Source organism: Symsagittifera roscoffensis, chromosome 2 (genome assembly GCF_963678635.1).
Source record: "Symsagittifera roscoffensis chromosome 2, txSymRosc1.1, whole genome shotgun sequence".
NCBI classification, from domain to species: domain Eukaryota; kingdom Metazoa; phylum Xenacoelomorpha; order Acoela; family Convolutidae; genus Symsagittifera; species Symsagittifera roscoffensis.
In genome coordinates, this window is record NC_087063.1 from 25145856 (window position 1) to 25170761 (window position 24906).

The following is a 24906-nucleotide window of genomic DNA, read 5'->3' on the forward strand; positions in this document are numbered from 1 at the left end:
TTTCCAAGAATAAGATCATTCTATTTCCTTTTTAAAAATTTCTAGCGCAGTTTCTGGGCGGCTTCGAACCATCGCTGTTATATACACAGTATCCTGATCCCCTAAGCCACAAGAACTGTTGGTTTCAAGTTTTCCGATTCAAAATAGTTTGTTCTTTTTCTTAACACGTTCGTCATTTGAAGTTGCTTGACTTAGAGTTTTTTGTTTCATTCCCAGAAAATGAATGGAAGTTTCAATACCTTGGAAAATGCTAGATTTTTTCTCCAGGAACAAGATGGATCTTCGTCCTACGAATTGTTAGTTAGCTCAGGTCTTGGGCGGATTTGAACCACCGATCTCCTGTTTACTAGACAGGCGCTTTAACCGCTAAGCCACAAGACCTGTTGATTCTGGTTTTTTTAATTTAAAATCATGAGTTTTTGTTCCATATAGGTATGTCATTTGAAGTCGATTGACCTAAATTTTTTTTGTTTCTTTCCCAGAAAAGGAATGGAAGTTTCAAAACCTTGGAAAAAGCTATAGTGTTTTCTTTTTTCTTTCCAAGAATAAGATCATTCTATTTCCTTTTTTTTTTAAACTTCTAGCGCAGTTTCTGGGCGGCTTCGAACCATCGCTGTTATATACACAGTATCATTATCTCCTAAGCCACAAGAACTGTTGGTTTCAAGTTTTCCGATTCAAAATTGTTTGTTCTTTTTCGTAACACGTTCGTCATTTGAAGTTGCTTGACTTATAGTTTTTTGTTTCATTCCCAGAAAATGAATGGAAGTTTCAATACCTTGGAAAAACCTATATTTTTTCTTCAGGAACAAGATGGATCTTCGTCCTAAAAATTGTTAGTTAGCTCAGGTCTTGGGCGGATTTGAACCAACGATCTACTGTTTACTAGACAGGCGCTTTAACCACTAAGCCACAAGACCTGTTGATTCCAGTTTTTTTTAATTTAAAATGATGTGTTTTTGTTCCATATAGGTATGTCGTTTGAAGTCGATTGACTTAAAATTTTTTTGTTTCTTTCCCAGAAAAGGGATGGAAGTTTCGATACCTTGAAAAAAGCTATTGTGTTTTCTTTTTTCTTTCCAAGAATAAGATCATTCTATTTTTTTTTAAATTTCTAGCGCAGTTTCTGGGCGGATTCGAACCATCGCTGTTATATACACAGTATCCTTATCCCCTAAGCCACAATAATTGTTGGTTTCAAGTTTTCCGATTCAAAATTGTTTGTTCTTTTTTTTAACACGTTTGTCATTTGAAGTTGCTTGACTTATAGTTTTTTGTTTCATTCCCAGAAAATGAATGGAAGTTATAGTTTTTTGTTTCATTCCCAGAAAATGAATGGAAGTTTCAATACCTTGGAACAAGCTATATTTTTTCTTCCAGGAACAAGAAGCATCTTCATCCTACGAATTGTTAGTTAGCTCAGGTCTTGGGCGGATTTAAACCACCGATCTCCTGTTTACTAGACAGGCGCTTTAACCGCTAAGCCAACTTCAAATGAAGTTGGCTAAGCCAACTTCAGGCGCTTTTAGTTTTTTTGATTTAAAATCATGTCTTTTGTTCCATATAGGTATGTCATTTGAAGTCGATTGACTTCAAATTTTTTGTTTCTTTCTCAGAAAAGGAATGGAAGTTTCGATACCTTGGAGAAAGCTACATTGTTTTCTTTTTCTTTCCAAGAATAAGATGATTCTATTTCCTTTTCTTTATTTCTAGCGAAGTTTGTGGGCGGATTAGAACCATCGACCTCCTGTTATATTCACTGGATCCTTATCCCCTAGGCCACTAGAACTATTTTCTTCACGTTTTGCGATTCAAAATTAATTGTTCTTTTTCTTAACACGTTTGTCATTTGAAGTTGCTTGACTTATAGTTTTTTGTTTAATTCCCAGAAAATGAACGGAAGCTACAATGCCTTGGAACAAGCTCTATTTTTTTCTTTCAGGAACAAGATGGATCTTCATCCCACCAAATGTTAGTTAGCTCAGGTCTTGGGCGGATTTGAACCACCGATCTCCTGTTTACTAGACAGGCGCTTTAACCGCTAAGCCACAAGACCTGTTGCTTCTAGTTTTTTTTATTTAAAATCTCCTGTTTACTAGACAGGCGCTTTAACCGCTAAGCCACAAGACCTGTTGGCTTTCGTTTTTTTATTTAAAATCATGTGTTTTTGTTCCATATAGGTATGTCGTTTGAAGTCGATTGACATAAAAAATTTTTGTTTCTTTCCCAGAAAAGGAATGGAAGTTTCGATACCTTGGAAAAAGCTATTGTGTTTTCTTTTTTCTTTCCAAGAATAAGATCATTCTATTTTTTTTAAAATTTCTAGCGCAGTTTCTGGGCGGATTTGAACCATCGCTGTTATATACACAGTATCCTTATCCCCTAAGCCACAATAATTGTTGGTTTCAAGTTTTCCGATTCAAAATAGTTTGTTCTTTTTCTTAACACGTTTGTCATTTGAAGTTGCTTGACTTATAGTTTTTTGTTTCATTCCCAGAAAATGAATGGAAGTTTCAATATCTTGGAACAAGCTATATTTTTTCTTCCAGGAACAAGAAGGATCTTCATCCCACCAAATGTTAGTTAGCTCAGGTCTTCGGCGGATTTGAACCAACGATCTACTGCTTACTAGACAGTCGCTTTAACCACTAAGCCACAAGACCTGTTGCTTCTAGTTTTTTTATTTGAAATCATGTGTTTTTGTTCCATATAGGTATGTCGTTTGAAGTCGATTGACTTCAAATTTTTTTGTTTCTTTCCCAGAAAAGGAATGGAAGTTTCGATACCTTGGAAAAAGCTATTGTGTTTTCTTTTTTCTTTCCAAGAATAAGATCATTCTATTTTTTTTAAAATTTCTAGCGCAGTTTCTGGGCGGATTCGAACCATCGCTGTTATATACACAGTATCCTTATCCCCTAAGCCACAATAATTGTTGGTTTCAAGTTTTCCGATTCAAAATTGTTTGTTCTTTTTCTTAACACGTTTGTCATTTGAAGTTGCTTGACTTATAGTTTTTTGTTTCATTCCCAGAAAATGAATGGAAGTTTCAATACCTTGGAACAAGCTATATTTTTTCTTCCAGGAACAAGAAGGATCTTCATCCTACGAATTGTTAGTTAGCTCAGGTCTTGGGCGGATTTAAACCACCGATCTCCTGTTTACTAGACAGTCGCTTTAACCGCTAAGCCAACTTCAAATGAAGTTGGCTAAGCCAACTTCAGGCGCTTTTAGTTTTTTTGATTTAAAATCATGTGTTTTGTTCCATATAGGTATGTCATTTGAAGTCGATTGACTTCAAATTTTTTGTTTCTTTCTCAGAAAAGGAATGGAAGTTTCGATACCTTGGAGAAAGCTATAATGTTTTCTTTTTCTTTCCAAGAATAAGATGATTCTATTTCCTTTTCGATATTTCTAGCGAAGTTTGTGGGCGGATTCGAACCATCGACCTCCTGATATATTCACTGGATCCTTATCCCCTAGGCTACTAGAACTATTTTGTTCACGTTTTGCGATTCAAAATTAATTGTTCTTTTTCTTAACACGTTTGTCATTTGAAGTTGCTTGACTTATAGTTTTTTGTTTAATTCCCAGAAAATGAACGGAAGTTACAATACCTTGGAACAAGCTCTATTTTTTTCTTTCAGGAACAAGATGGATCTTCATCCCACCAAATGTTAGTTAGCTCAGGTCTTGGGCGGATTTGAACCAACGATCTCCTATATACTAGACAGTTAGCTCAGGTCTTGGGCGGATTTGAACCAACGATCTCCTATATACTAGACAGGCGCTTTAACCGCTAAGCCACAAGACCTGTTGCTTCTAGTTTTTTTGATTTAAAATCATTTGTTTTTGTTCCATATAGGTATGTCATTTGAAGTCGATTGACCTAAAAATTTTTTTGTTTCTTTCCCAGAAAAGGAATGGAAGTTTCGATACCTTGGAAAAAACTATAGTGTTTTCTTTTTTCTTTCCAAGAATAAGATCATTCTATTTCCTTTTTTTTTTTAAATTTCTAGCGCAGTTTCTGGGCGGCTTCGAACCATCGCTGTTATATACACAGTATCCTTGTCCCCTAAGCCACAAGAACTGTTGGTTTCAAAATAGTTTGTTCTTTTTCTTAACACGTTCGTCATTTGAAGTTGCTTGACTTAAAGTTTTTTTCTTTCATTCCCAGAAAATGAATGGAAGTTTCAATACCTTGGAAAATGCTAGATTTTTTCTCCAGGAACAAGATGGATTTTCGTCCTACGAATTGTTAGTTAGCTCAGGTCTTGGGCGGATTTGAACCACCGATCTCCTGTTTACTAGACAGGCGCTTCAACCGCTAAGCCACAAGACCTGTTGATTCTGGTTTTTTTGATTTAAAATGATGAGTTTTTGTTCCATATAGGTATGTCATTTGAAGTCGATTGACCTAAAATTTTTTTGTTTCTTTCCCAGAAAAGGAATGGAAGTTTCAAAACCTTGGAAAAAGCTATAGTTTTTTCTTTTTTCTTTCCAAGAATAAGATCATTCTATTTCCTTTTTTTAAAAATTTCTAGCGCAGTTTCTGGGCGGCTTCGAACCATCGCTGTTATATACATAGTATCATTATCCCCTAAGCCACAAGAACTGTTGGTTTCAAGATTTCCGATTCAAAATTGTTTGTTCTTTTTCGTAACACGTTCGTCATTTGAAGTTGCTTGACTTATAGTTTTTTGTTTCATTCCCAGAAAATGAATGGCAGTTTCAATACCTTGGAACAATCTATATTTTTCTTCAGGAACAAGATGGATCTTCGTCCTACGAATTGTTAGTTAGCTCAGGTCTTGGGCGGATTTGACCCAAAGATATCCTGTTTACTAGACAGGCGCTTTAACCGCTAAGCCACAAGACCTGTTGCTTCTAGTTTTTTTTTATTTAAAATCATGTGTTTTTGTTCCATATAGGTATGTCGTTTGAAGTCGATTGACTTAAAAACTTTTTGTTTCTTTCGCAGAAAAGGAATGGAAGTTTCGATACCTTGGAAAAAGCTTTTGTGTTTTCTTTTTTCTTTCCAAGAATAAGATCATTCTATTTTTTTTTTAATTTCTAGCGCAGTTTCTGGGCGGATTCGAACCATCGCTGTTATATACACAGTATCCTTATCCCCTATGCCACAATAATTGTTGGTTTCAAGTTTTCCGATTCAAAATTGTTTGTTCTTTTTCTTAACACGTTTGTCATTTGAAGTTGCTTGACTTATAGTTTTTTGTTTCTTTCCCAGAAAATGAATGGAAGTTTCAATACCTTGGAACAAGCTATATTTTTTCTTCCATGAACAAGAAGGATCTTCATCCTACGAATTGTTAGTTAGCTCAGGTCTTGGGCGGATTTAAACCACCGATTTCCCGTTTTCTAGACAGGCGCTTTAACCGCTAAGCCAACTTCAAATGAAGTTGGCTAAGCCAACTTCAGGCGCTTTTAGTTTTTTGATTTAAAATCATGTGTTTTGTTCCATATAGGTGTGTCATTTGAAGTCGATTGACTTTAAATTTTTTGTTTCTTTCTCAGAAAAGGAATGGAAGTTTCGATACCTTGGAGAAAGCTATATTGTTTTCTTTTTCTTTCCAAGAATAAGATGATTCTATTTCCTTTTCTTTATTTCTAGCGAATTTTTAGGGCGGATTCGAACCATCGACCTCCTGTTATATTCACTGGATCATTATCCCCTAGGCCACTGGAACTATTTTCTTCACGTTTTGCGATTCAAAATTAATTGTTCTTTTTCTTAACACGTTTGTCATTTGAAGTTGCTTGACTTATAGTTTTTTGTTTAATTCCCAGAAAATGAACGGAAGTTACAATACCTTGGAACTAGCTCTATTTTTTCTTCCAGGAACAAGATGGATCTTCATCCTACAAATTTTTAGTTAGCTCAGGTCTTGGGCGGATTTGAACCACCGATCTCCTGTTTACTAGACAGGCGCTTTAACCGCTAAGCCACAAAACCTGTTCATTTTCGTTTTTTTGATTTACAATCATTTGTTTTTGTTCCATATAGGTATGTCATTTGAAGTCGATTGACCTAAAAAATTTTTGTTTCTTTAGCAGAAAAGGAATGGAAGTTTCGATACCTTGGAAAAAACTATAGTGTTTTCTTTTTTCTTTCCAAGAATAAGATCATTCTATTTCCTTTTTTTAAATTTCTAGTGCAGTTTCCGGGCGGCTTTGAACCATCGCTGTTATATACACAGTATCCTTATCCCCTAAGCCACAAGAACTGTTGGTTTCAAGTTTTCCAATTCAAAATTGTTTGTTCTTTTTCTTAACACGTTCGTCATTTGAAGTTGCTTGACTTATAGTTTTTTGTTTCATTCCCAGAAACTGAATGGAAGTTTCCATACCTTGGAAAAAGCTTTATTTTTTCTTCAGGAACAAGATGGATCTTCGTCCTACGAATTGTTAGTTAGCTCAGTTCTTGGGCGGATTTGAACCAACGATCTCCTGTTTACTAGACAGTCGCTTTAACCGCTAAGCCACAAGACCTGCTGCTTCTAGTTTTTTTTTTATTTAAAATCATGTGTTTTTGTTCCATATAGGTATGTCATTTGAAGTCGATTGACTTAAAAATTTTTTGTTTCTTTCCCAGAAAAGGAATGGAAGTTTGGATACGTTGGAAAAAGCTACAGTGTTTTCTTTTTTCTTTCCAAGAATAAGATCATTCTATTTCCTTTTCTTTATTTCTAGCGAAGTTTTTGGGCGGATTCGAACCATCGACCTCCTGTTATATTCACTGGATCATTATCCCCTAGGCCACTGGAACTATTTTCTTCACGTTTTGCGATTCAAAATTAATTGTTCTTTTTCTTAACACGTTTGTCATTTGAAGTTGCTTGACTTATAGTTTTTTGTTTAATTCCCAGAAAATGAACGGAAGTTACAATACCTTGGAACTAGCTCTATTTTTTCTTCCAGGAACAAGATGGATCTTCATCCTACAAATTGTTAGTTAGCTCAGGTCTTGGGCGGATTTGAACCACCGATCTCCTGTTTACTAGACAGGCGCTTTAACCGCTAAGCCACAAGACCTGTTCATTTTCGTTTTTTTGATTTAAAATCATTTGTTTTTGTTCCATATAGGTATGTCATTTGAAGTCGATTGACCTAAAAAAATTTTGTTTCTTTCCCAGAAAAGGAATGGAAGTTTCGATACCTTGGAAAAAGCTATAGTGTTTTCTTTTTTCTTTCCAAGAATAAGATCATTCTATTTCCTTTTTTTAAATTTCTAGTGCAGTTTCTGGGCGGCTTCGAACCATCGCTGTTATATACACAGTATCCTTATCCCCTAAGCCACAAGAACTGTTGGTTTCAAGTTTTCCGATTCAAAATTGTTTGTTCTTTTTCTTAACACGTTCGTCATTTGAAGTTGCTTGACTGATAGTTTTTTGTTTCATTCCCAGAAACTGAATGGAAGTTTCCATACCTTGGAAAAAGCTTTATTTTTTCTTCAGGAACAAGATGGATCTTCGTCCTACGAATTGTTATTTAGCTCAGTCCTTGGGCGGATTTGAACCAACGATCTCCTGTTTACTAGACAGTCGCTTTAACCGCTAAGCCACAAGACCTGCTGCTACTAGTTTTTTTTTATTTAAAATCATGTGTTTTTGTTCCATATAGGTATGTCATTTGAAGTCGATTGACTTAAAAATTTTTTGTTTCTTTCCCAGAAAAGGAATGGAAGTTTGGATACGTTGGAAAAAGCTACAGTGTTTTCTTTTTTCTTTCCAAGAATAAGATCATTCTATTTCCTTTTCTTTATTTCTAGCGAAGTTTTTGGGCGGATTCGAACCATCGACCTCCTGTTATATTCACTGGATCATTATCCCCTAGGCCACTGGAACTATTTTCTTCACGTTTTGCGATTCAAAATTAATTGTTCTTTTTCTTAACACGTTTGTCATTTGAAGTTGCTTGACTTATAGTTTTTTGTTTAATTCCCAGAAAATGAACGGAAGTTACAATACCTTGGAACTAGCTCTATTTTTTCTTCCAGGAACAAGATGGATCTTCATCCTACAAATTGTTAGTTAGCTCAGGTCTTGGGCGGATTTGAACCACCGATCTCCTGTTTACTAGACAGGCGCTTTAACCGCTAAGCCACAAGACCTGTTCATTTTCGTTTTTTTGATTTAAAATCATTTGTTTTTGTTCCATATAGGTATGTCATTTGAAGTCGATTGACCTAAAAATTTTTTGTTTCTTTCCCAGAAAGGGAATGGAAGTTTCGATACCTTGGTAAAAGCTATATTGTTTTCTTTTTACTTTCCAAGGATAAGATCATTCTATATCCTTTTTTTTACTTCTAGGCACGTATGTCATTTTAAGTTGATTGACTTATAGTTTATTGTTCCATTCCCAGAAAATGATGGAAGTTCCAATACCTTTGCAAAATCCATATCTTTTTTTCCTGGAACAAGATGGTGCTTTATCCTGCAATTGTTAGCTAGCTCTGTCCTTGGGCGGAATTTGAACCACCGATCTCCTGTTTGCCAGACAGGCGGTTAAACCGCTAAGCCACAAGATTGTGTTTTCTTTTTTCTTTCCAAGAATAAGATCATTCTATTTCCTTTTTTTAAATTTCTAGTGCAGTTTCTGGGCGGCTTCGAACCATCGCTGTTATATACACAGTATCCTTATCCCCTAAGCCACATGAACTGTTGGTTTCAAGTTTTCCGATTCAAAATTGTTTGTTCTTTTTCTTAACACGTTCGTCATTTGAAGTTGCTTGACTTATAGTTTTTTGTTTCATTCCCAGAAACTGAATGGAAGTTTCAATACCTTGGAAAAACCTTTATTTTTTCTTCAGGAACAAGATGGATCTTCGTCCTACGAATTGTTAGTTAGCTCAGGTCTTGGGCGGATTTGAACCAACGATCTCCTGTTTACTAGACAGTCGCTTTAACCGCTAAGCCACAAGACCTGCTGCTTCTAGTTTTTTTTTATTTAAAATCATGTGATTTTGTTCCATATAGGTATGTCATTTGAAGTCGATTGACTTAAAAATTTTTTGTTTCTTTCCCAGAAAAGGAATGGAAGTTTGGATACGTTGGAAAAAGCTACAGTGTTTTCTTTTTTCTTTCCAAGAATAAGATCATTCTATTTCCTTTTTTTTAATTTCTAGTGCAGTTTCTGGGCGGCTTCGAACCATCGCTGTTATATACACAGTATCCTTATCCTCTAAGCCACAAGAACTGTTGGTTTCAAGTTTTCCGATTCAAAATTGTTTGTTCTTTTTCTTAACACGTTCGTCATTTGAAGTTGCTTGACTTTATAGTTTTTTGTTTCATTCCCAGAAAATGAATGGAAGTTTCAAAACCTTGGAAAAAGCTATATTTTTTCATCAGGAACAAGATGGATCTTCGTCCGACGAATTGTTAGTTAGCTCAGGTCTTGGGCGGATTTGAACCAACAATCTCCTGTTCACTTGACAGTCGCTTTAACCGCTAAGCCACAAGACCTGCTGTTTCTAGTTTTTTTTAATTTAAAATCATGTGTTTTTGTTCCATATAGGTATGTCATTTGAAGTCGATTGACTTAAAATTTTTTTGTTTCTTTCCCAGAAAAGGAATGGAAGTTTCGATACCTTGGAAAAAGCTATTGTGTTTTCTTTTTTCTTTCCAAGATTGAGATCATTCTATTTTTTTTTATTTCTAGCGCAGTTTCTGGGCGGATTCGCACCATCGCTGTTATATACACAGTATCCTTATCCCTTAAGCCTTAAGAATTGTTGGTTTCAAGTTTTCCGATTCAAAATTGTTTGTTCTTTTTCTTAACACGTTTGTCATTTGAAGTTGCTTGACTGATAGTTTTTTGTTTCATTCCCAGAAACTGAATGGAAGTTTCAATACCTCGGAAAAAGCTATATTTTTTCTTCCAGGAACAAGATGGATCTTCATCCTACGAATTGTTAGTTAGCTCAGGCCTTGGGCGGATTTGAGACACCGATCTCCTGTTTACTAGACAGGCGCTTTAACCGGTAAGCCACAAGACCTGTTGCTTCTAGTTTTTCTGATTTAAAATCATTTGTTTTTGTTCCATATAGGTATGTCATTTGAAGTCGATTGACCTAAAAAAATTTTGTTTCTTTCCCAGAAAAGGAATGGAAGTTTCGATACCTTGGAAAAAGCTATAGTGTTTTCTTTTTTCTTTCCAAGAATAATATCATTCTATTTCCTTTTTTTAAATTTCTAGTGCAGTTTCTGGGCGGCTTCGAACCATCGCTGTTATATACACAGTATCCTTATCCCCTAAGCCACAAGAACTGTTGGTTTCGTGTTTTCCGATTCAAAATTGTTTATTCTTTTTCTTAACACGTTCGTCATTTGAAGTTGCTTGACTTTATAGTTTTTTGTTTCATTCCCAGAAACTGAATGGAAGTTTCAATACCTTGGAAAAAGCTTTATTTTTTCTTCAGGAACAAGATGGATCTTCGTCCTACGAACTGTTAGTTAGCTCAGGTCTTGGGCGGATTTGAACCAACGATCTCCTGTTTACTAGACAGTCGCTTTAACCGCTAAGCCACAAGACCTGCTGCTTCTAGTTTTTTTTAAATTTAAAATCATGTGTTTTTGTTCAATATAGGTATGTCATTTGAAGTCGATTGACTTAAAAATTTTTTGTTTCTTTCCCAGAAAAGGAATGGAAGTTTGGATACGTTGGAAAAAGCTACAGTGTTTTCTTTTTTCTTTCCAAGAATAAGATCATTCTATTTCCTTTTTTTAAATTTCTAGTGCAGTTTCTGGGCGGCTTCGAACCATCGCTGTTATATACACAGTATCCTTATCCTCTAAGCCACAAGAACTGTTGGTTTCAAGTTTTCCGATTCAAAATTGTTTGTTCTTTTTCTTAACACGCTCGTCATTTGAAGTTGCTTGACTTTATAGTTTTTTGTTTCATTCCCAGAAAATGAATGGAAGTTTCGATACCTTGGAAAAAGCTATAGTGTTTTCTTTTTTCTTTCCAAGAATAATATCATTCTATTTCCTTTTTTTAAATTTCTAGTGCAGTTTCTGGGCGGCTTCGAACCATCGCTGTTATATACACAGTATCCTTATCCCCTAAGCCACAAGAACTGTTGGTTTCGTGTTTTCCGATTCAAAATTGTTTATTCTTTTTCTTAACACGTTCGTCATTTGAAGTTGCTTGACTTTATAGTTTTTTGTTTCATTCCCAGAAACTGAATGGAAGTTTCAATACCTTGGAAAAAGCTTTATTTTTTCTTCAGGAACAAGATGGATCTTCGTCCTACGAACTGTTAGTTAGCTCAGGTCTTGGGCGGATTTGAACCAACGATCTCCTGTTTACTAGACAGTCGCTTTAACCGCTAAGCCACAAGACCTGCTGCTTCTAGTTTTTTTTAAATTTAAAATCATGTGTTTTTGTTCAATATAGGTATGTCATTTGAAGTCGATTGACTTAAAAATTTTTTGTTTCTTTCCCAGAAAAGGAATGGAAGTTTGGATACGTTGGAAAAAGCTACAGTGTTTTCTTTTTTCTTTCCAAGAATAAGATCATTCTATTTCCTTTTTTTAAATTTCTAGTGCAGTTTCTGGGCGGCTTCGAACCATCGCTGTTATATACACAGTATCCTTATCCTCTAAGCCACAAGAACTGTTGGTTTCAAGTTTTCCGATTCAAAATTGTTTGTTCTTTTTCTTAACACGCTCGTCATTTGAAGTTGCTTGACTTTATAGTTTTTTGTTTCATTCCCAGAAAATGAATGGAAGTTTCAATACCTTGGAAAAAGCTATATTTTTTCATCAGGAACAAGATGTATCTTCGTCCTACGAATTGTTAGTTAGCTCAGGTCTTGGGCGGATTTGAACCAACAATCTCCTGTTCACTAGACAGTCGCTTTAACCGCTAAGCCACAAGACCTGCTGTTTCTAGTTTTTTTTTAATTTAAAATCATGTGTTTTTGTTCCATATAGGTATGTCATTTGAAGTCGATTGACTTAAAATTTTTTTGTTTCTTTCCCAGAAAAGGAATGGAAGTTTCGATACCTTGGAAAAAGCTATTGTGTTTTCTTTTTTCTTTCCAAGATTGAGATCATTCTATTTTTTTTTATTTCTAGCGCAGTTTCTGGGCGGATTCGCACCATCGCTGTTATATACACAGTATCCTTATCCCCTAAGCCTTAAGAATTGTTGGTTTCAAGTTTTCCGATTCAAAATTGTTTGTTCTTTTTCTTAACACGTTTGTCATTTGAAGTTGCTTGACTTATAGTTTTTTGTTTCATTCCCAGAAAATGAATGGAAGTTTCAATACCTCGGAAAAAGCTATATTTTTTCTTCCAGGAACAAGATGGATCTTCATCCTACGAATTGTTAGTTAGTTCAGGCCTTGGGCGGATTTGAACCACCGATCTCCTGTTTGCTAGACAGGCGCTTTAACCGGTAAGCCACAAGACCTGTTGCTTCTAGTTTTTCTGATTTAAAATCATGTGTTTTTATTCCATATAGGTATGTCATTTGAAGTCGATTGACTTAAAAATTTTTTGTTTCTTTCCCAGAAAAGGAATGCATTTTCGATATCTTGGAAAAAGCTATATTGTTTTGTTTTTTCTTTCCAAGAATAAGATAATTCCATTTCCTTTTTTTCATTTCTAGCGCAGTTTCTGGGCGGATTCGAACCATCGACCTCCTGTTCCTAATACAGGATCCTTATCCCCTAGAATTGTTGCTATCATGTTTTCCGATTCGAAATTGTTTGTTCTTTTTCTGAAACCATTTGTCATTTGTAGTTGCGTGCCTTATAGTTTTTTTTGTTCGGAAATTAAATAGAATTTTCAATACCGTGGTAAATGCTAATTTGTTTTGGACAAGATGGTTCTATTTCCTGCGAATTGCTAGCTAGCTCAGTCCTTGGTCGGATTTGAACCACCGATCTCCTGTGTCGTCGCCAGGCGCTTTAACCGCTAAGCCACAACACCTGTTGCTTTTTGTTTTTTTGATTTAGAATGATGTGTTTCTGTTCTATATAGGTATGTCATTTGAAGTTGATTGACTTTAAATTTTTTTTTTCTTTACCAGAAAAGGAATGGAAGTTTCGATACCTTGGAAAAAGCTATAGTGTTTTCTTTTTTCTTTCCAAGAATAAGATCATTCTATTTCCTTTTTTTAAATTATTTCTAGCGCAGTTTCTGGGCGGACTCGAACCATCGCTGTTATATACACATTATCCTTATCCCCTAAGCCACAAGAACTGTTGGTTTCAAGTTTTCCGATTCAAAATAGTTTGTTCTTTTTCTTAACACGTTTGTCATTTGAAGTTGCTTGACTTATAGTTTTTTGTTTCATTTCCAGAAAATGAATGGAAGTTTAAATACCTTGGAAAAAGCTATAGTTTTTCTTCAGGAACAAGATGGATCTTCATCCTACGACTTGTTAGTTAGCTCAGGTCTTGGGCGGATTTGAACCAACGATCTCCTCTTTACTAGACAGGCGCTTTAACCACAAACCTGTTGCTTCTAGTTTTTTTGATTTAAAATCATGTGTTTTCGTTCCATATAGGTATGTCATTTGAAGTCGATTGGCCTAAAAATTTTTTGTTTCTTTCCCAGAAAAGGAATGGAAGTTTCGATACCTTGGAAAAAGCTATCGTGTTTTCTTTTTTCTTTCCAAGAAAAAGATCATTCTATTTCCTTTTTTTTAAATTTCTAGCGCAGTTTCTGGGCGGATTCTAACCATCGCTGTTATATACACAGTATTCTTACCCCCTAAGCCACAAGAATTGTTGGTTTCGAAGTTTTACGATTCAAAATTGTTTGTTCTTTTTCTTAACACGTTTGTCATTTGAAGTTGCTTGACTTATAGTTTTTTGTTTCATTTCCAGAAAATGAATGGAAGTTTAAATACCTTGGAAAAAGCTATAGTTTTTCTTCAGGAACAAGATGGATCTTCATCCTACGACTTGTTAGTTAGCTCAGGTCTTGGGCGGATTTGAACCAACGATCTCCTCTTTACTAGACAGGCACTTTAACCACAAACCTGTTGCTTCTAGTTTTTTTGATTTAAAATCATGTGTTTTCGTTCCATATAGGTATGTCATTTGAAGTCGATTGGCCTAAAAATTTTTTGTTTCTTTCCCAGAAAAGGAATGGAAGTTTCGATACCTTGGAAAAAGCTATCGTGTTTTCTTTTTTCTTTCCAAGAAAAAGATCATTCTATTTCCTTTTTTTTAAATTTCTAGCGCAGTTTCTGGGCGGATTCTAACCATCGCTGTTATATACACAGTATTCTTACCCCCTAAGCCACAAGAATTGTTGGTTTCGAAGTTTTACGATTCAAAATTGTTTGTTCTTTTTCTTAGCACGTTTGTCATTTGAAGTTGCTTGACTTATAGTTTTTGTTTCATTCCCAGAAAATTAATGGAAGTTTCAATACCTTGGAAAAAGCTATATTTTTTCATCTGGAACAAGATGGATCTTCGTCCTACGAATTGTTAGTTAGCTCAGGTCTTGGGCGGATTTGAACCAACAATCTCCTGTTCACTAGACAGTCGCTTTAACCGCTAAGCCATAAGACCTGCTGTTTCTAGTTTTTTTTTAATTTAAAATCATGTGTTTTTGTTCCATATAGGTATGTCATTTGAAGTCGATTGACTTAAAATTTTTTTGTTTCTTTCCCAGAAAAGGAATGGAAGTTTCGATACCTTGGAAAAAGCTATTGTGTTTTCTTTTTTCTTTCCAAGATTGAGATCATTCTATTTTTTTTATTTCTAGCGCAGTTTCTGGGCGGATTCGCACCATCGCTGTTATATACACAGTATCCTTATCCCCTAAGCCTTAAGAATTGTTGGTTTCAAGTTTTCCGATTCAAAATTGTTTGTTCTTTTTCTTAACACGTTTGTCATTTGAAGTTGCTTGACTTATAGTTTTTTGTTTCATTCCCAGAAAATGAATGGAAGTTTCAATACCTCGGAAAAAGCTATATTTTTTCTTCCAGGAACAAGATGGATCTTCATCCTACGAATTGTTAGTTAGCTCAGGCCGTGGGCGGATTTGAACCACCGATCTCCTGTTTACTAGACAGGCGCTTTAACCGGTAAGCCACAAGACCTGTTGCTTCTAGTTTTTCTGATTTAAAATCATGTGTTTTTATTCCATATAGGTATGTCATTTGAAGTCGATTGACTTAAAAATTTTTTGTTTCTTTCCCAGAAAAGGAATGCATTTTCGATATCTTGGAAAAAGCTATATTGTTTTGTTTTTTCTTTCCAAGAATAAGATAATTCCATTTCCTTTTTTTCATTTCTAGCGCAGTTTCTGGGCGGATTCGAACCATCGACCTCCTGTTCCTTATACAGGATCCTTATCCCCTAGAATTGTTGCTATCATGTTTTCCGGTTCGAAATTGTTTGTTCTTTTTCTGAAACCATTTGTCATTTGTCGTTGCGTGCCTTATAGTTTTTTTTGTTCGGAAATTGAGTAGAATTTTCAATACCGTGGTAAATGCTAATTTGTTTTTCTTTCCAGGGACAAGATGGTTCTATTTCCTGCGAATTGCTAGCTAGCTCAGTCCTTGGTCGGATTTGAACCACCGATCTCCTGTGTCGTCGCCAGGCGCTTTAACCGCTAAGCCACAACACCTGTTGCTTTTCGTTTCTTTGATTTAGAATGATGTGTTTCTGTTCTATATAGGTATGTCATTTGAAGTTGATTGACTTTAATTTTTTTTTCTTTACCAGAAAAGGAATGGAAGTTTCGATACCTTGGAAAAAGCTATAGTGTTTTCTTTTTTCTTTCCAAGAAAAAGATCATTCTATTTCCTTTTTTTTAAATTTCTAGCGCAGTTTCTGGGCGGATTCTAACCATCGCTGTTATATACAGTATCCTTATCCCCTAAGCCACAAGAACTGTTGGTTTCAAGTTTTCCGATTCAAAATAGTTTGTTCTTTTTCTTAACACGTTTGTCATTTGAAGTTGCTTGACTTATAGTTTTTTGTTTCATTTCCAGAAAATGAATGGAAGTTTAAATACCTTGGAAAAAGCTATAGTTTTTCTTCAGGAACAAGATGGATCTTCATCCTACGACTTGTTAGTTAGCTCAGGTTTTGGTCGGATTTGAACCACCGATCTCCTGTTTACTAGACAGGTGCTTTAACCGCTAAGCCACAAGACCTAATGCTTCTATTTTTTTAAAATTTAAAATCATGTGTCTTTGTTCCATATAGGTATGTCATTTGAAGTCGATTGACTTTAAAAATTTTTTTTGTTTCTTTCCCAGAAAAGGAATGGAAGTTTCGATACCTTGGAAAAAACTATAGTGTTTTCTCTTTTCTTTCCAAGAGTAAGATCATTCTATTTCGTTTTTTTTTGAATTTCTAGCGCAGTTTCTGGGCGGATTCGAACCATCGCTGTAATATACACAGTATCCTTATCCCCTAAGCCACAAGAATTGTTGGTTTCAAGTTTTCCGATTCAAAATTGTTTGTTCTTTTTCTTAACACGTTTGTCATTTGAAGTTGCTTGACTTATAGTTTTTTTGTTTCATTCCCAGAAAAAGAATGGAATTTTCAATACCTTTGAAAAAAAATTATTTTTTTTTACTGGAACAAGATGGTGCTTTATCCTGCGAATTGTTAGCTAGCTCAGGCCTTGGGCGGAAGTTGAACCACCGATCTCCTGTTAACTAGACAGTCGCTTAAACCGCTAAGCCACAAGACCTGTTGCTTGTACTTTTTTTGATTTAAAATCGTGTATTTTTGTTCCATATAGGTATGTCATTTGAAGTCGATTGACTTAATTTTTTTTGTTTCTTTTCCAGAAAAGGAATGGAAGTTTCGATACCTTGAAAAAAGCTATATTGTTTTCTTTTTACTTTCCAAGAATAAGATCATTCTATTTCCTTTTTTATACTTCTAGCGCAGTTTCTGGGCGGATTCGTACCATCGCTGTTATATACACAGTATCCTTATCCCCTAAGCCACAAGAACTGTTGGTTTCAAGATTTCCGATTCAAAATTGTTTGTTCTTTTTCTTAACACGTTTGTCATTTGAAGTTGCTTGACTTATAGTTTTTTGTTTCATTTCCAGAAAATGAATGGAAGTTTCAATACCTTGGAAAAAGCTTTATTTTTTCTTCAGGAACAAGATGGATCTTCATCCTACGAATTGTTAGTTAGCTCAGGTCTTGGGCGGATTTCAACCAACGCTCTCCTGTTAACTAGACAGGTGCTTTAACCACTAAGCCACAAGACCTGTTGCTTCTAGTTGTTTTGATTTAAAATCATGTGTCTTTGTTCCATATAGGTATGTCATTTGAAGTCGATTGACTTAAAAATTTTTTGTTTCTTTCCCAGAAAAGGAATGAAAGTTTCGATACCTTGGAAAAAGCTATAGTGTTTTCTTTTTTCTTTCCAAGAATAAAATTATTCTATTTCCTTTTTTTTTTAAATTTCTAGCGCAGTTTCTGGGCGGATTCGAACCATCGCTGTTATATACACAGTATCCTTATCCCCTAAGCCACAAGAATTGGTGGTTTCAAGTTTTCCGATTCAAAATTGTTTGTTCTTTTTCTTAACACGTTTGTCATTTGAAGTTGCTTGACTTATAGTTTTTTGTTTCATTCCCAGAAAATGAATGGAAGTTTCAATACCTTGGAACAAGCTATATTTTTTCTTCCAGGAACAAGAAGGATCTTCATCCTACGAATTGTTAGTTAGCTCAGGTCTTGGGCGGATTTAAACCACCGATCTCCTGTTTACTTGACAGGCGCTTTAACCGCTAAGCCACAAGACATGTTGCTTGTACTTTTTTTGATTTAAAATCATGTATTTTTGTTCCATATAGGTATGTCATTTGAAGTCGATTGACTTAAATTTTTTTGTTTCTTTTCCAGAAAAGGAATGGAAGTTTCGATACCTTGAAAAAAGCTATATTGTTTTCTTTTTACTTTCCAAGAATAAGATCATTCTATTTCCTTTTTTATACTTCTAGCGCAGTTTCTGGGCGGATTCGTACCATCGCTGTTAGATACACAGAATCCTTATCCCCTAAGCCACAAGAACTGCTGGTTTCAAGATTTCCGATTCAAAATTGTTTGTTCTTTTTCTTAACACGTTTGTCATTTGAAGTTGCTTGACTTATAGTTTTTTGTTTCATTTCCAGAAAATGAATGGAAGTTTCAATACCTTGGAAAAAGCTTTATTTTTTCTTCAGCAACAAGATGGATCTTCATCCTATGAATTGTTAGTTAGCTCAGGTCTTGGGCGGATTTGAACCAACGCTCTCCTGTTAACTAGACAGGTGCTTTAACCACTAAGCCACAAGACCTGTTGCTTCTAGTTGTTTTGATTTAAAATCATGTGTCTTTGTTCCATATAGGTATGTCATTTGAAGTCGATTGACTTAAAAATTTGTTGTTTCTTTCCCAGAAAAGGAATGAAAGTTTCGATACCTTGGAAAAAGCTATAGTGTTTTCTTTTTTCTTTCCAAGAATAAAATCTTTCTATTTCCTTTTTTATACTTCTAGCGCAGTTTCTGGGCGGATTCGTACCATCGCTGTTAGATACACAGAATCCTTATCTCCTAACCCACAAGAACTATTGGTTTCAAGTTTTCCGATTCAAAATTGTTTGTTCTTTTTTTAACACGTTTGTCATTTGAAGTTGCTTGACTTATAGTTTTTTGTTTCATTTCCAGAAAATGAATGGAAGTTTCAATACCTTGTAAAAAGCTTTATTTTTTCTTCCAGGAACAAGAAGGATCTTCATTCTACGAGTTGTTAGTTAGCTCAGGTCTTGGGCGGATTTGAACCACCGATCTCCTGTTTACTAGACAGGCGCTTTAACCGCAAAGCCACAAGACCTGTTCATTTTAGTATTTTTGATTTAAAATCATGTGTTTTTATTCCATATAGGTATGTCATTTGAAGTCGATTGACTTAAAAATTTTTTGTTTCTTTCCCAGAAAAGGAATGCATTTTCGATATCTTGGAAAAAGCTATATTGTTTTGTTTTTTCTTTCCAAGAATAAGATAATTCCATTTCCTTTTTTTTCATTTCTAGCGCAGTTTCTGGGCGGATTCGAACCATCGACCTCCTGTTCCTTATACAGGATCCTTATCCCCTAGAATTGTTGCTATCATGTTTTCCGGTGCGAAATTGTTTGTTCTTTTTCTGAAACCATTTGTCATTTGTCGTTGCGTGCCTTATAGTTTTTTTTGTTCGGAAATTGAGTAGAATTTTCAATACCGTGGTAAATGCTAATTTGTTTTTCTTTCCAGGGACAAGATGGTTCTATTTCCTGCGAATTGCTAGCTAGCTCAGTCCTTGGTCGGATTTGAACCACCGATCTCCTGTGTCGTCGCCAGGCGCTTTAACCGCTAAGCCACAACACCTGTTGCTTTTCGTTTCTTTGATTTAGAATGATGTGTTTCTGTTCTATATAGGTATGTCATTTGAAGTTGATTGACTTTAATTTTTTTTTCTTTACCAGAAAAGGAATGGAAGTTTCGATACCTTGGAAAAAGCTATAGTGTTTTCTTTTTTCTTTCCAAGAAAAAGATCATTCTATTTCCTTTTTTTTAAATTTCTAGCGCAGTTTCTGGGCGGATTCTAACCATCGCTGTTATATACAGTATCCTTATCCCCTAAGCCACAAGAACTGTTGGTTTCAAGTTTTCCGATTCAAAATAGTTTGTTCTTTTTCTTAACACGTTTGTCATTTGAAGTTGCTTGACTTATAGTTTTTTGTTTCATTTCCAGAAAATGAATGGAAGTTTAAATACCTTGGAAAAAGCTATAGTTTTTCTTCAGGAACAAGATGGATCTTCATCCTACGACTTGTTAGTTAGCTCAGGTTTTGGTCGGATTTGAACCACCGATCTCCTGTTTACTAGACAGGTGCTTTAACCGCTAAGCCACAAGACCTATTGCTTCTATTTTTTTAAAATTTAAAATCATGTGTCTTTGTTCCATATAGGTATGTCATTTGAAGTCGATTGACTTTAAAAATTTTTTTTGTTTCTTTCCCAGAAAAGGAATGGAAGTTTCGATACCTTGGAAAAAACTATAGTGTTTTCTCTTTTCTTTCCAAGAGTAAGATCATTCTATTTCGTTTTTTTTTGAATTTCTAGCGCAGTTTCTGGGCGGATTCGAACCATCGCTGTAATATACACAGTATCCTTATCCCCTAAGCCACAAGAATTGTTGGTTTCAAGTTTTCCGATTCAAAATTGTTTGTTCTTTTTCTTAACACGTTTGTCATTTGAAGTTGCTTGACTTATAGTTTTTTTGTTTCATTCCCAGAAAAAGAATGGAATTTTCAATACCTTTGAAAAAAAATTATTTTCTTACTGGAACAAGATGGTGCTTTATCCTGCGAATTGTTAGCTAGCTCAGGCCTTGGGCGGAAGTTGAACCACCGATCTCCTGTTAACTAGACAGTCGCTTAAACCGCTAAGCCACAAGACCTGTTGCTTGTACTTTTTTTGATTTAAAATCGTGTATTTTTGTTCCATATAGGTATGTCATTTGAAGTCGATTGACTTAAATTTTTTTTGTTTCTTTTCCAGAAAAGGAATGGAAGTTTCGATACCTTGAAAAAAGCTATATTGTTTTCTTTTTACTTTCCAAGAATAAGATCATTCTATTTCCTTTTTTATACTTCTAGCGCAGTTTCTGGGCGGATTCGTACCATCGCTGTTATATACACAGTATCCTTATCCCCTAAGCCACAAGAACTGTTGGTTTCAAGATTTCCGATTCAAAATTGTTTGTTCTTTTTCTTAACACGTTTGTCATTTGAAGTTGCTTGACTTATAGTTTTTTGTTTCATTTCCAGAAAATGAATGGAAGTTTCAATACCTTGGAAAAAGCTTTATTTTTTCTTCAGGAACAAGATGGATCTTCATCCTACGAATTGTTAGTTAGCTCAGGTCTTGGGCGGATTTCAACCAACGCTCTCCTGTTAACTAGACAGGTGCTTTAACCACTAAGCCACAAGACCTGTTGCTTCTAGTTGTTTTGATTTAAAATCATGTGTCTTTGTTCCATATAGGTATGTCATTTGAAGTCGATTGACTTAAAAATTTTTTGTTTCTTTCCCAGAAAAGGAATGAAAGTTTCGATACCTTGGAAAAAGCTATAGTGTTTTCTTTTTTCTTTCCAAGAATAAAATTATTCTATTTCCTTTTTTTTTAAATTTCTAGCGCAGTTTCTGGGCGGATTCGAACCATCGCTGTTATATACACAGTATCCTTATCCCCTAAGCCACAAGAATTGGTGGTTTCAAGTTTTCCGATTCAAAATTGTTTGTTCTTTTTCTTAACACGTTTGTCATTTGAAGTTGCTTGACTTATAGTTTTTTGTTTCATTCCCAGAAAATGAATGGAAGTTTCAATACCTTGGAACAAGCTATATTTTTTCTTCCAGGAACAAGAAGGATCTTCATCCTACGAATTGTTAGTTAGCTCAGGTCTTGGGCGGATTTAAACCACCGATCTCCTGTTTACTTGACAGGCGCTTTAACCGCTAAGCCACAAGACATGTTGCTTGTACTTTTTTTGATTTAAAATCATGTATTTTTGTTCCATATAGGTATGTCATTTGAAGTCGATTGACTTAAATTTTTTTGTTTCTTTTCCAGAAAAGGAATGGAAGTTTCGATACCTTGAAAAAAGCTATATTGTTTTCTTTTTACTTTCCAAGAATAAGATCATTCTATTTCCTTTTTTATACTTCTAGCGCAGTTTCTGGGCGGATTCGTACCATCGCTGTTAGATACACAGAATCCTTATCCCCTAAGCCACAAGAACTGCTGGTTTCAAGATTTCCGATTCAAAATTGTTTGTTCTTTTTCTTAACACGTTTGTCATTTGAAGTTGCTTGACTTATAGTTTTTTGTTTCATTTCCAGAAAATGAATGGAAGTTTCAATACCTTGGAAAAAGCTTTATTTTTTCTTCAGCAACAAGATGGATCTTCATCCTATGAATTGTTAGTTAGCTCAGGTCTTGGGCGGATTTGAACCAACGCTCTCCTGTTAACTAGACAGGTGCTTTAACCACTAAGCCACAAGACCTGTTGCTTCTAGTTGTTTTGATTTAAAATCATGTGTCTTTGTTCCATATAGGTATGTCATTTGAAGTCGATTGACTTAAAAATTTGTTGTTTCTTTCCCAGAAAAGGAATGAAAGTTTCGATACCTTGGAAAAAGCTATAGTGTTTTCTTTTTTCTTTCCAAGAATAAAATCTTTCTATTTCCTTTTTTATACTTCTAGCGCAGTTTCTGGGCGGATTCGTACCATCGCTGTTAGATACACAGAATCCTTATCCCCTAACCCACAAGAACTATTGGTTTCAAGTTTTCCGATTCAAAATTGTTTGTTCTTTTTTTAACACGTTTGTCATTTGAAGTTGCTTGACTTATAGTTTTTTGTTTCATTTCCAGAAAATGAATGGAAGTTTCAATACCTTGTAAAAAGCTTTATTTTTTCTTCAGGAACAACATGGATCTTCATCCTACGAATTGTTAGTTAGCTCAGGTCTTGGGCGGATTTGAACCAACGCTCTCCTGTTAACTAGACAGGTGCTTTAACCGCTAAGCCACAAGACCTGTTGCTTCTAGTTGTTTTAATTTAAAATCATGTGTCTTTGTTCCATATAGGTATGTCATTTGAAGTCGATTGACTTAAAAATTTGTTGTTTCTTTCCCAGAAAAGGAATGAAAGTTTCGATACCTTGGAAAAAGCCATAGTGTTTTCTTTTTTCTTTCCAAGATTAAGATCATTCTATTTCCTTTTTTTTTTCAAATTTCTAGCGCAGTTTCTGGGCGGATTCGAACCATCGCTGTTATATACACAGTATCCTTATCCCCTAAGCCACAAGAATTGGTGGTTTCAAAACTTTCGATTCAAAATTGTTTGATCTTTTTCTTAACACGTTTGTCATTTGAAGTTGCTTGACTTAAAGTTTTTTGTTTCATTCCAAGAAAATGAATGGAAGTTTCAATACCTTGGAAAAAGCTATATTTTTTCTTCCAGGAACAAGATGGATCTTCATCCTACGAATTGTTAATTAGCTCAGGTCTTGGGCGGATTTGACCCACCGATCTACTGTTAACTAGACAGGTGCTTTAACCGCTAAGCCACAAGAGCTGTTGCTTCTAGTTGTTTTGATTTAAAATCATGTGTCTTTGTTGCATATAGGTATGTCATTTGAAGTCGATTGACTTAAAAATTTGTTGTTTCTTTCCCAGAAAAGGAATGGAAGTTTCGATACCTTGGAAAAAACTATAGTGTTTTTTTTTCTTTCCAAGAATAAGATCATTCTATTTCGTTTTTTTTAATCTCTAGCGCAGTTTCTGGGCGGATTCGAACCATCGCTGTAATATACACAGTATCCTTATCCCCTAAGCCACCAGAATTGTTGGTTTCACGGTTTCGGATTCAAAATTGTTTGTTTTTTTTCTTAACACGTTTGTCATTTGAAATTGCTTGACTTATAGTTTTTTGTTTCGTTCCCAGAAAATGAATGGAAGTTACACTACCTTGGAACAAGCTATATTTTTTCGTCCAGGAACAAGATGAATCTTCATCCTACGAATTGTTAGTTATCTCAGGTCTTGGGCGGATTTGTACCTCCGATCTCCTGTTTACTAGACAGGCGCTTTAACCGCTAAGCCACAAGACATGTTGCTTTTAGTTTTTATGATTTAAAATCATGTGTTTTTGTTCCAAATAGGTATGTCATTTGAAGTCGATTGACTTAAAAAAAAATTTGTTTCTTTCCCAGAAAAGGAATGGAAGTTTCGATACCTTGGAAAAAGCTATATTGTTTTGTTTTTTCTTTCCAAGAATAAGATGATTCTCTTTCCTTTTTTTTTATTATTTCTAGAGCAGTTTCTGGGAGGATTCGAGCACCGACCTCCGGTTATATACACAGGATCCTTATCCCCTAAGCCACAAGAATTGTTGGTTTCACGGTTTCCGATTCGAAATTGTTTGTTCTTTTTCTTAACACGTTTGTCATTTGAAGTTGCTTGACTTATAGTTTTTTGTTTCATTCCCAGAAAATGAATGGAAGTTTCAATACATTTGAAAAAGCACAATTTTTTTTCCTGGAACAAGACGGTGCATTATCCTGCGAATTGTTAGCTAGCTCAGGCCTAGGGCGGAATTTGAACCACCGATCTCCTGTTACATAGACAGTCGGTTAAACCGCTAAGCCACAAGACCTGTTGGTTATAGTATTTTTTATCTAAAATCATGTGTCTTTGTTCCATATACGTAAGTCATTTGAAGTCGATTGACTTAAAAATTTGTTGTTTCGTTCCCAGAAAAGGAATGGAAGTTTCGACACCTTGAAAAAGCTATATTGTTTTCTTTTTACTTTCCGAGAATAAGATCATTCTATTTCCTTTTTTATACTTCTAGCGCAGTTTCTGGGCAGATTCGAACCATCGACCTACACATTATCCTATCCCCTAAGCCACTAGAATTGTTGGTTTCATGTTTTCCGATTCGAAAGTGTTTGATCTTTTTCTTAACACGTTTGTCATTTGAAGTTGCTTGACTTATAGTTTTTGATCCCTTCCCAGAAAATGAATGGAAGTTTCAATACCTTGGAAAAAGTTATATTTCATCATCCAGGAACAAGATGGAGCTTCATCCTGCGAATTGTTAGTTAGCTCAGGTCTTGGGCGGATTTGAACCACCGATCTCCTGTTTACTAGACAGGCTCTTTAACCGCTAAGCCACAAGACCTGTAGGTTATAGTGTTTTTTTTTTATCTAAAATCATGTGTTTTTGTTCCATATAGGTATGTCATTTGAAGTCGATTGACTGAAAAAAAATTTTGTTTCTTTCCCAGAAAAGGAATGGAAGTTTCGATACCTTGGAAAAAGCTATATTATTTTCTTTTTTCTTTCCAAGAATAAGATGA

At 35.1% G+C, this 24906-nt stretch overlaps 3 protein-coding genes and 23 non-coding genes across 31 annotated transcripts in view; 1 reads left to right on the plus strand and 25 right to left on the minus strand.

The window, feature by feature from the left end:
• The window catches only part of LOC134840457 (adenylate kinase isoenzyme 6-like), a 478618-nt gene that overhangs the window by 336235 nt on the left and 117477 nt on the right, over positions 1–24906 (minus strand). The window lies entirely within an intron of this gene.
• Positions 1–24906, plus strand: part of LOC134840454 (calmodulin-lysine N-methyltransferase-like) — a 525993-nt gene that overhangs the window by 279032 nt on the left and 222055 nt on the right. The gene's annotated exons all lie outside the window — the stretch shown is intronic.
• The window catches only part of LOC134839350 (protocadherin Fat 1-like), a 216854-nt gene that overhangs the window by 164234 nt on the left and 27714 nt on the right, over positions 1–24906 (minus strand). The window lies entirely within an intron of this gene.
• On the minus strand, positions 309–381 carry Trnat-agu (transfer RNA threonine (anticodon AGU)). The gene has a single exon. It is a non-coding gene; the product is annotated as a tRNA-Thr (tRNA).
• Trnat-agu (transfer RNA threonine (anticodon AGU)) lies at positions 848–920 on the minus strand. Its single transcript has one exon. It is a non-coding gene; the product is annotated as a tRNA-Thr (tRNA).
• Positions 1984–2056, minus strand: Trnat-agu (transfer RNA threonine (anticodon AGU)). The gene has a single exon. It is a non-coding gene; the product is annotated as a tRNA-Thr (tRNA).
• On the minus strand, positions 2591–2663 carry Trnat-agu (transfer RNA threonine (anticodon AGU)). The gene has a single exon. It is a non-coding gene; the product is annotated as a tRNA-Thr (tRNA).
• On the minus strand, positions 3739–3811 carry Trnat-agu (transfer RNA threonine (anticodon AGU)). Its single transcript has one exon. It is a non-coding gene; the product is annotated as a tRNA-Thr (tRNA).
• Positions 4267–4339, minus strand: Trnat-agu (transfer RNA threonine (anticodon AGU)). The gene has a single exon. It is a non-coding gene; the product is annotated as a tRNA-Thr (tRNA).
• On the minus strand, positions 5899–5971 carry Trnat-agu (transfer RNA threonine (anticodon AGU)). The gene has a single exon. It is a non-coding gene; the product is annotated as a tRNA-Thr (tRNA).
• On the minus strand, positions 6435–6507 carry Trnat-agu (transfer RNA threonine (anticodon AGU)). Its single transcript has one exon. It is a non-coding gene; the product is annotated as a tRNA-Thr (tRNA).
• On the minus strand, positions 6978–7050 carry Trnat-agu (transfer RNA threonine (anticodon AGU)). The gene has a single exon. It is a non-coding gene; the product is annotated as a tRNA-Thr (tRNA).
• Positions 8056–8128, minus strand: Trnat-agu (transfer RNA threonine (anticodon AGU)). Its single transcript has one exon. It is a non-coding gene; the product is annotated as a tRNA-Thr (tRNA).
• On the minus strand, positions 8869–8941 carry Trnat-agu (transfer RNA threonine (anticodon AGU)). Its single transcript has one exon. It is a non-coding gene; the product is annotated as a tRNA-Thr (tRNA).
• Trnat-agu (transfer RNA threonine (anticodon AGU)) lies at positions 10477–10549 on the minus strand. The gene has a single exon. It is a non-coding gene; the product is annotated as a tRNA-Thr (tRNA).
• On the minus strand, positions 11287–11359 carry Trnat-agu (transfer RNA threonine (anticodon AGU)). Its single transcript has one exon. It is a non-coding gene; the product is annotated as a tRNA-Thr (tRNA).
• On the minus strand, positions 11826–11898 carry Trnat-agu (transfer RNA threonine (anticodon AGU)). Its single transcript has one exon. It is a non-coding gene; the product is annotated as a tRNA-Thr (tRNA).
• Positions 12360–12432, minus strand: Trnaa-agc (transfer RNA alanine (anticodon AGC)). The gene has a single exon. It is a non-coding gene; the product is annotated as a tRNA-Ala (tRNA).
• Positions 14476–14548, minus strand: Trnat-agu (transfer RNA threonine (anticodon AGU)). Its single transcript has one exon. It is a non-coding gene; the product is annotated as a tRNA-Thr (tRNA).
• Trnat-agu (transfer RNA threonine (anticodon AGU)) lies at positions 16071–16143 on the minus strand. Its single transcript has one exon. It is a non-coding gene; the product is annotated as a tRNA-Thr (tRNA).
• Positions 18224–18296, minus strand: Trnat-agu (transfer RNA threonine (anticodon AGU)). Its single transcript has one exon. It is a non-coding gene; the product is annotated as a tRNA-Thr (tRNA).
• Trnat-agu (transfer RNA threonine (anticodon AGU)) lies at positions 18759–18831 on the minus strand. Its single transcript has one exon. It is a non-coding gene; the product is annotated as a tRNA-Thr (tRNA).
• On the minus strand, positions 19822–19894 carry Trnat-agu (transfer RNA threonine (anticodon AGU)). The gene has a single exon. It is a non-coding gene; the product is annotated as a tRNA-Thr (tRNA).
• Trnat-agu (transfer RNA threonine (anticodon AGU)) lies at positions 21973–22045 on the minus strand. The gene has a single exon. It is a non-coding gene; the product is annotated as a tRNA-Thr (tRNA).
• Trnat-agu (transfer RNA threonine (anticodon AGU)) lies at positions 22507–22579 on the minus strand. The gene has a single exon. It is a non-coding gene; the product is annotated as a tRNA-Thr (tRNA).
• On the minus strand, positions 24656–24728 carry Trnat-agu (transfer RNA threonine (anticodon AGU)). Its single transcript has one exon. It is a non-coding gene; the product is annotated as a tRNA-Thr (tRNA).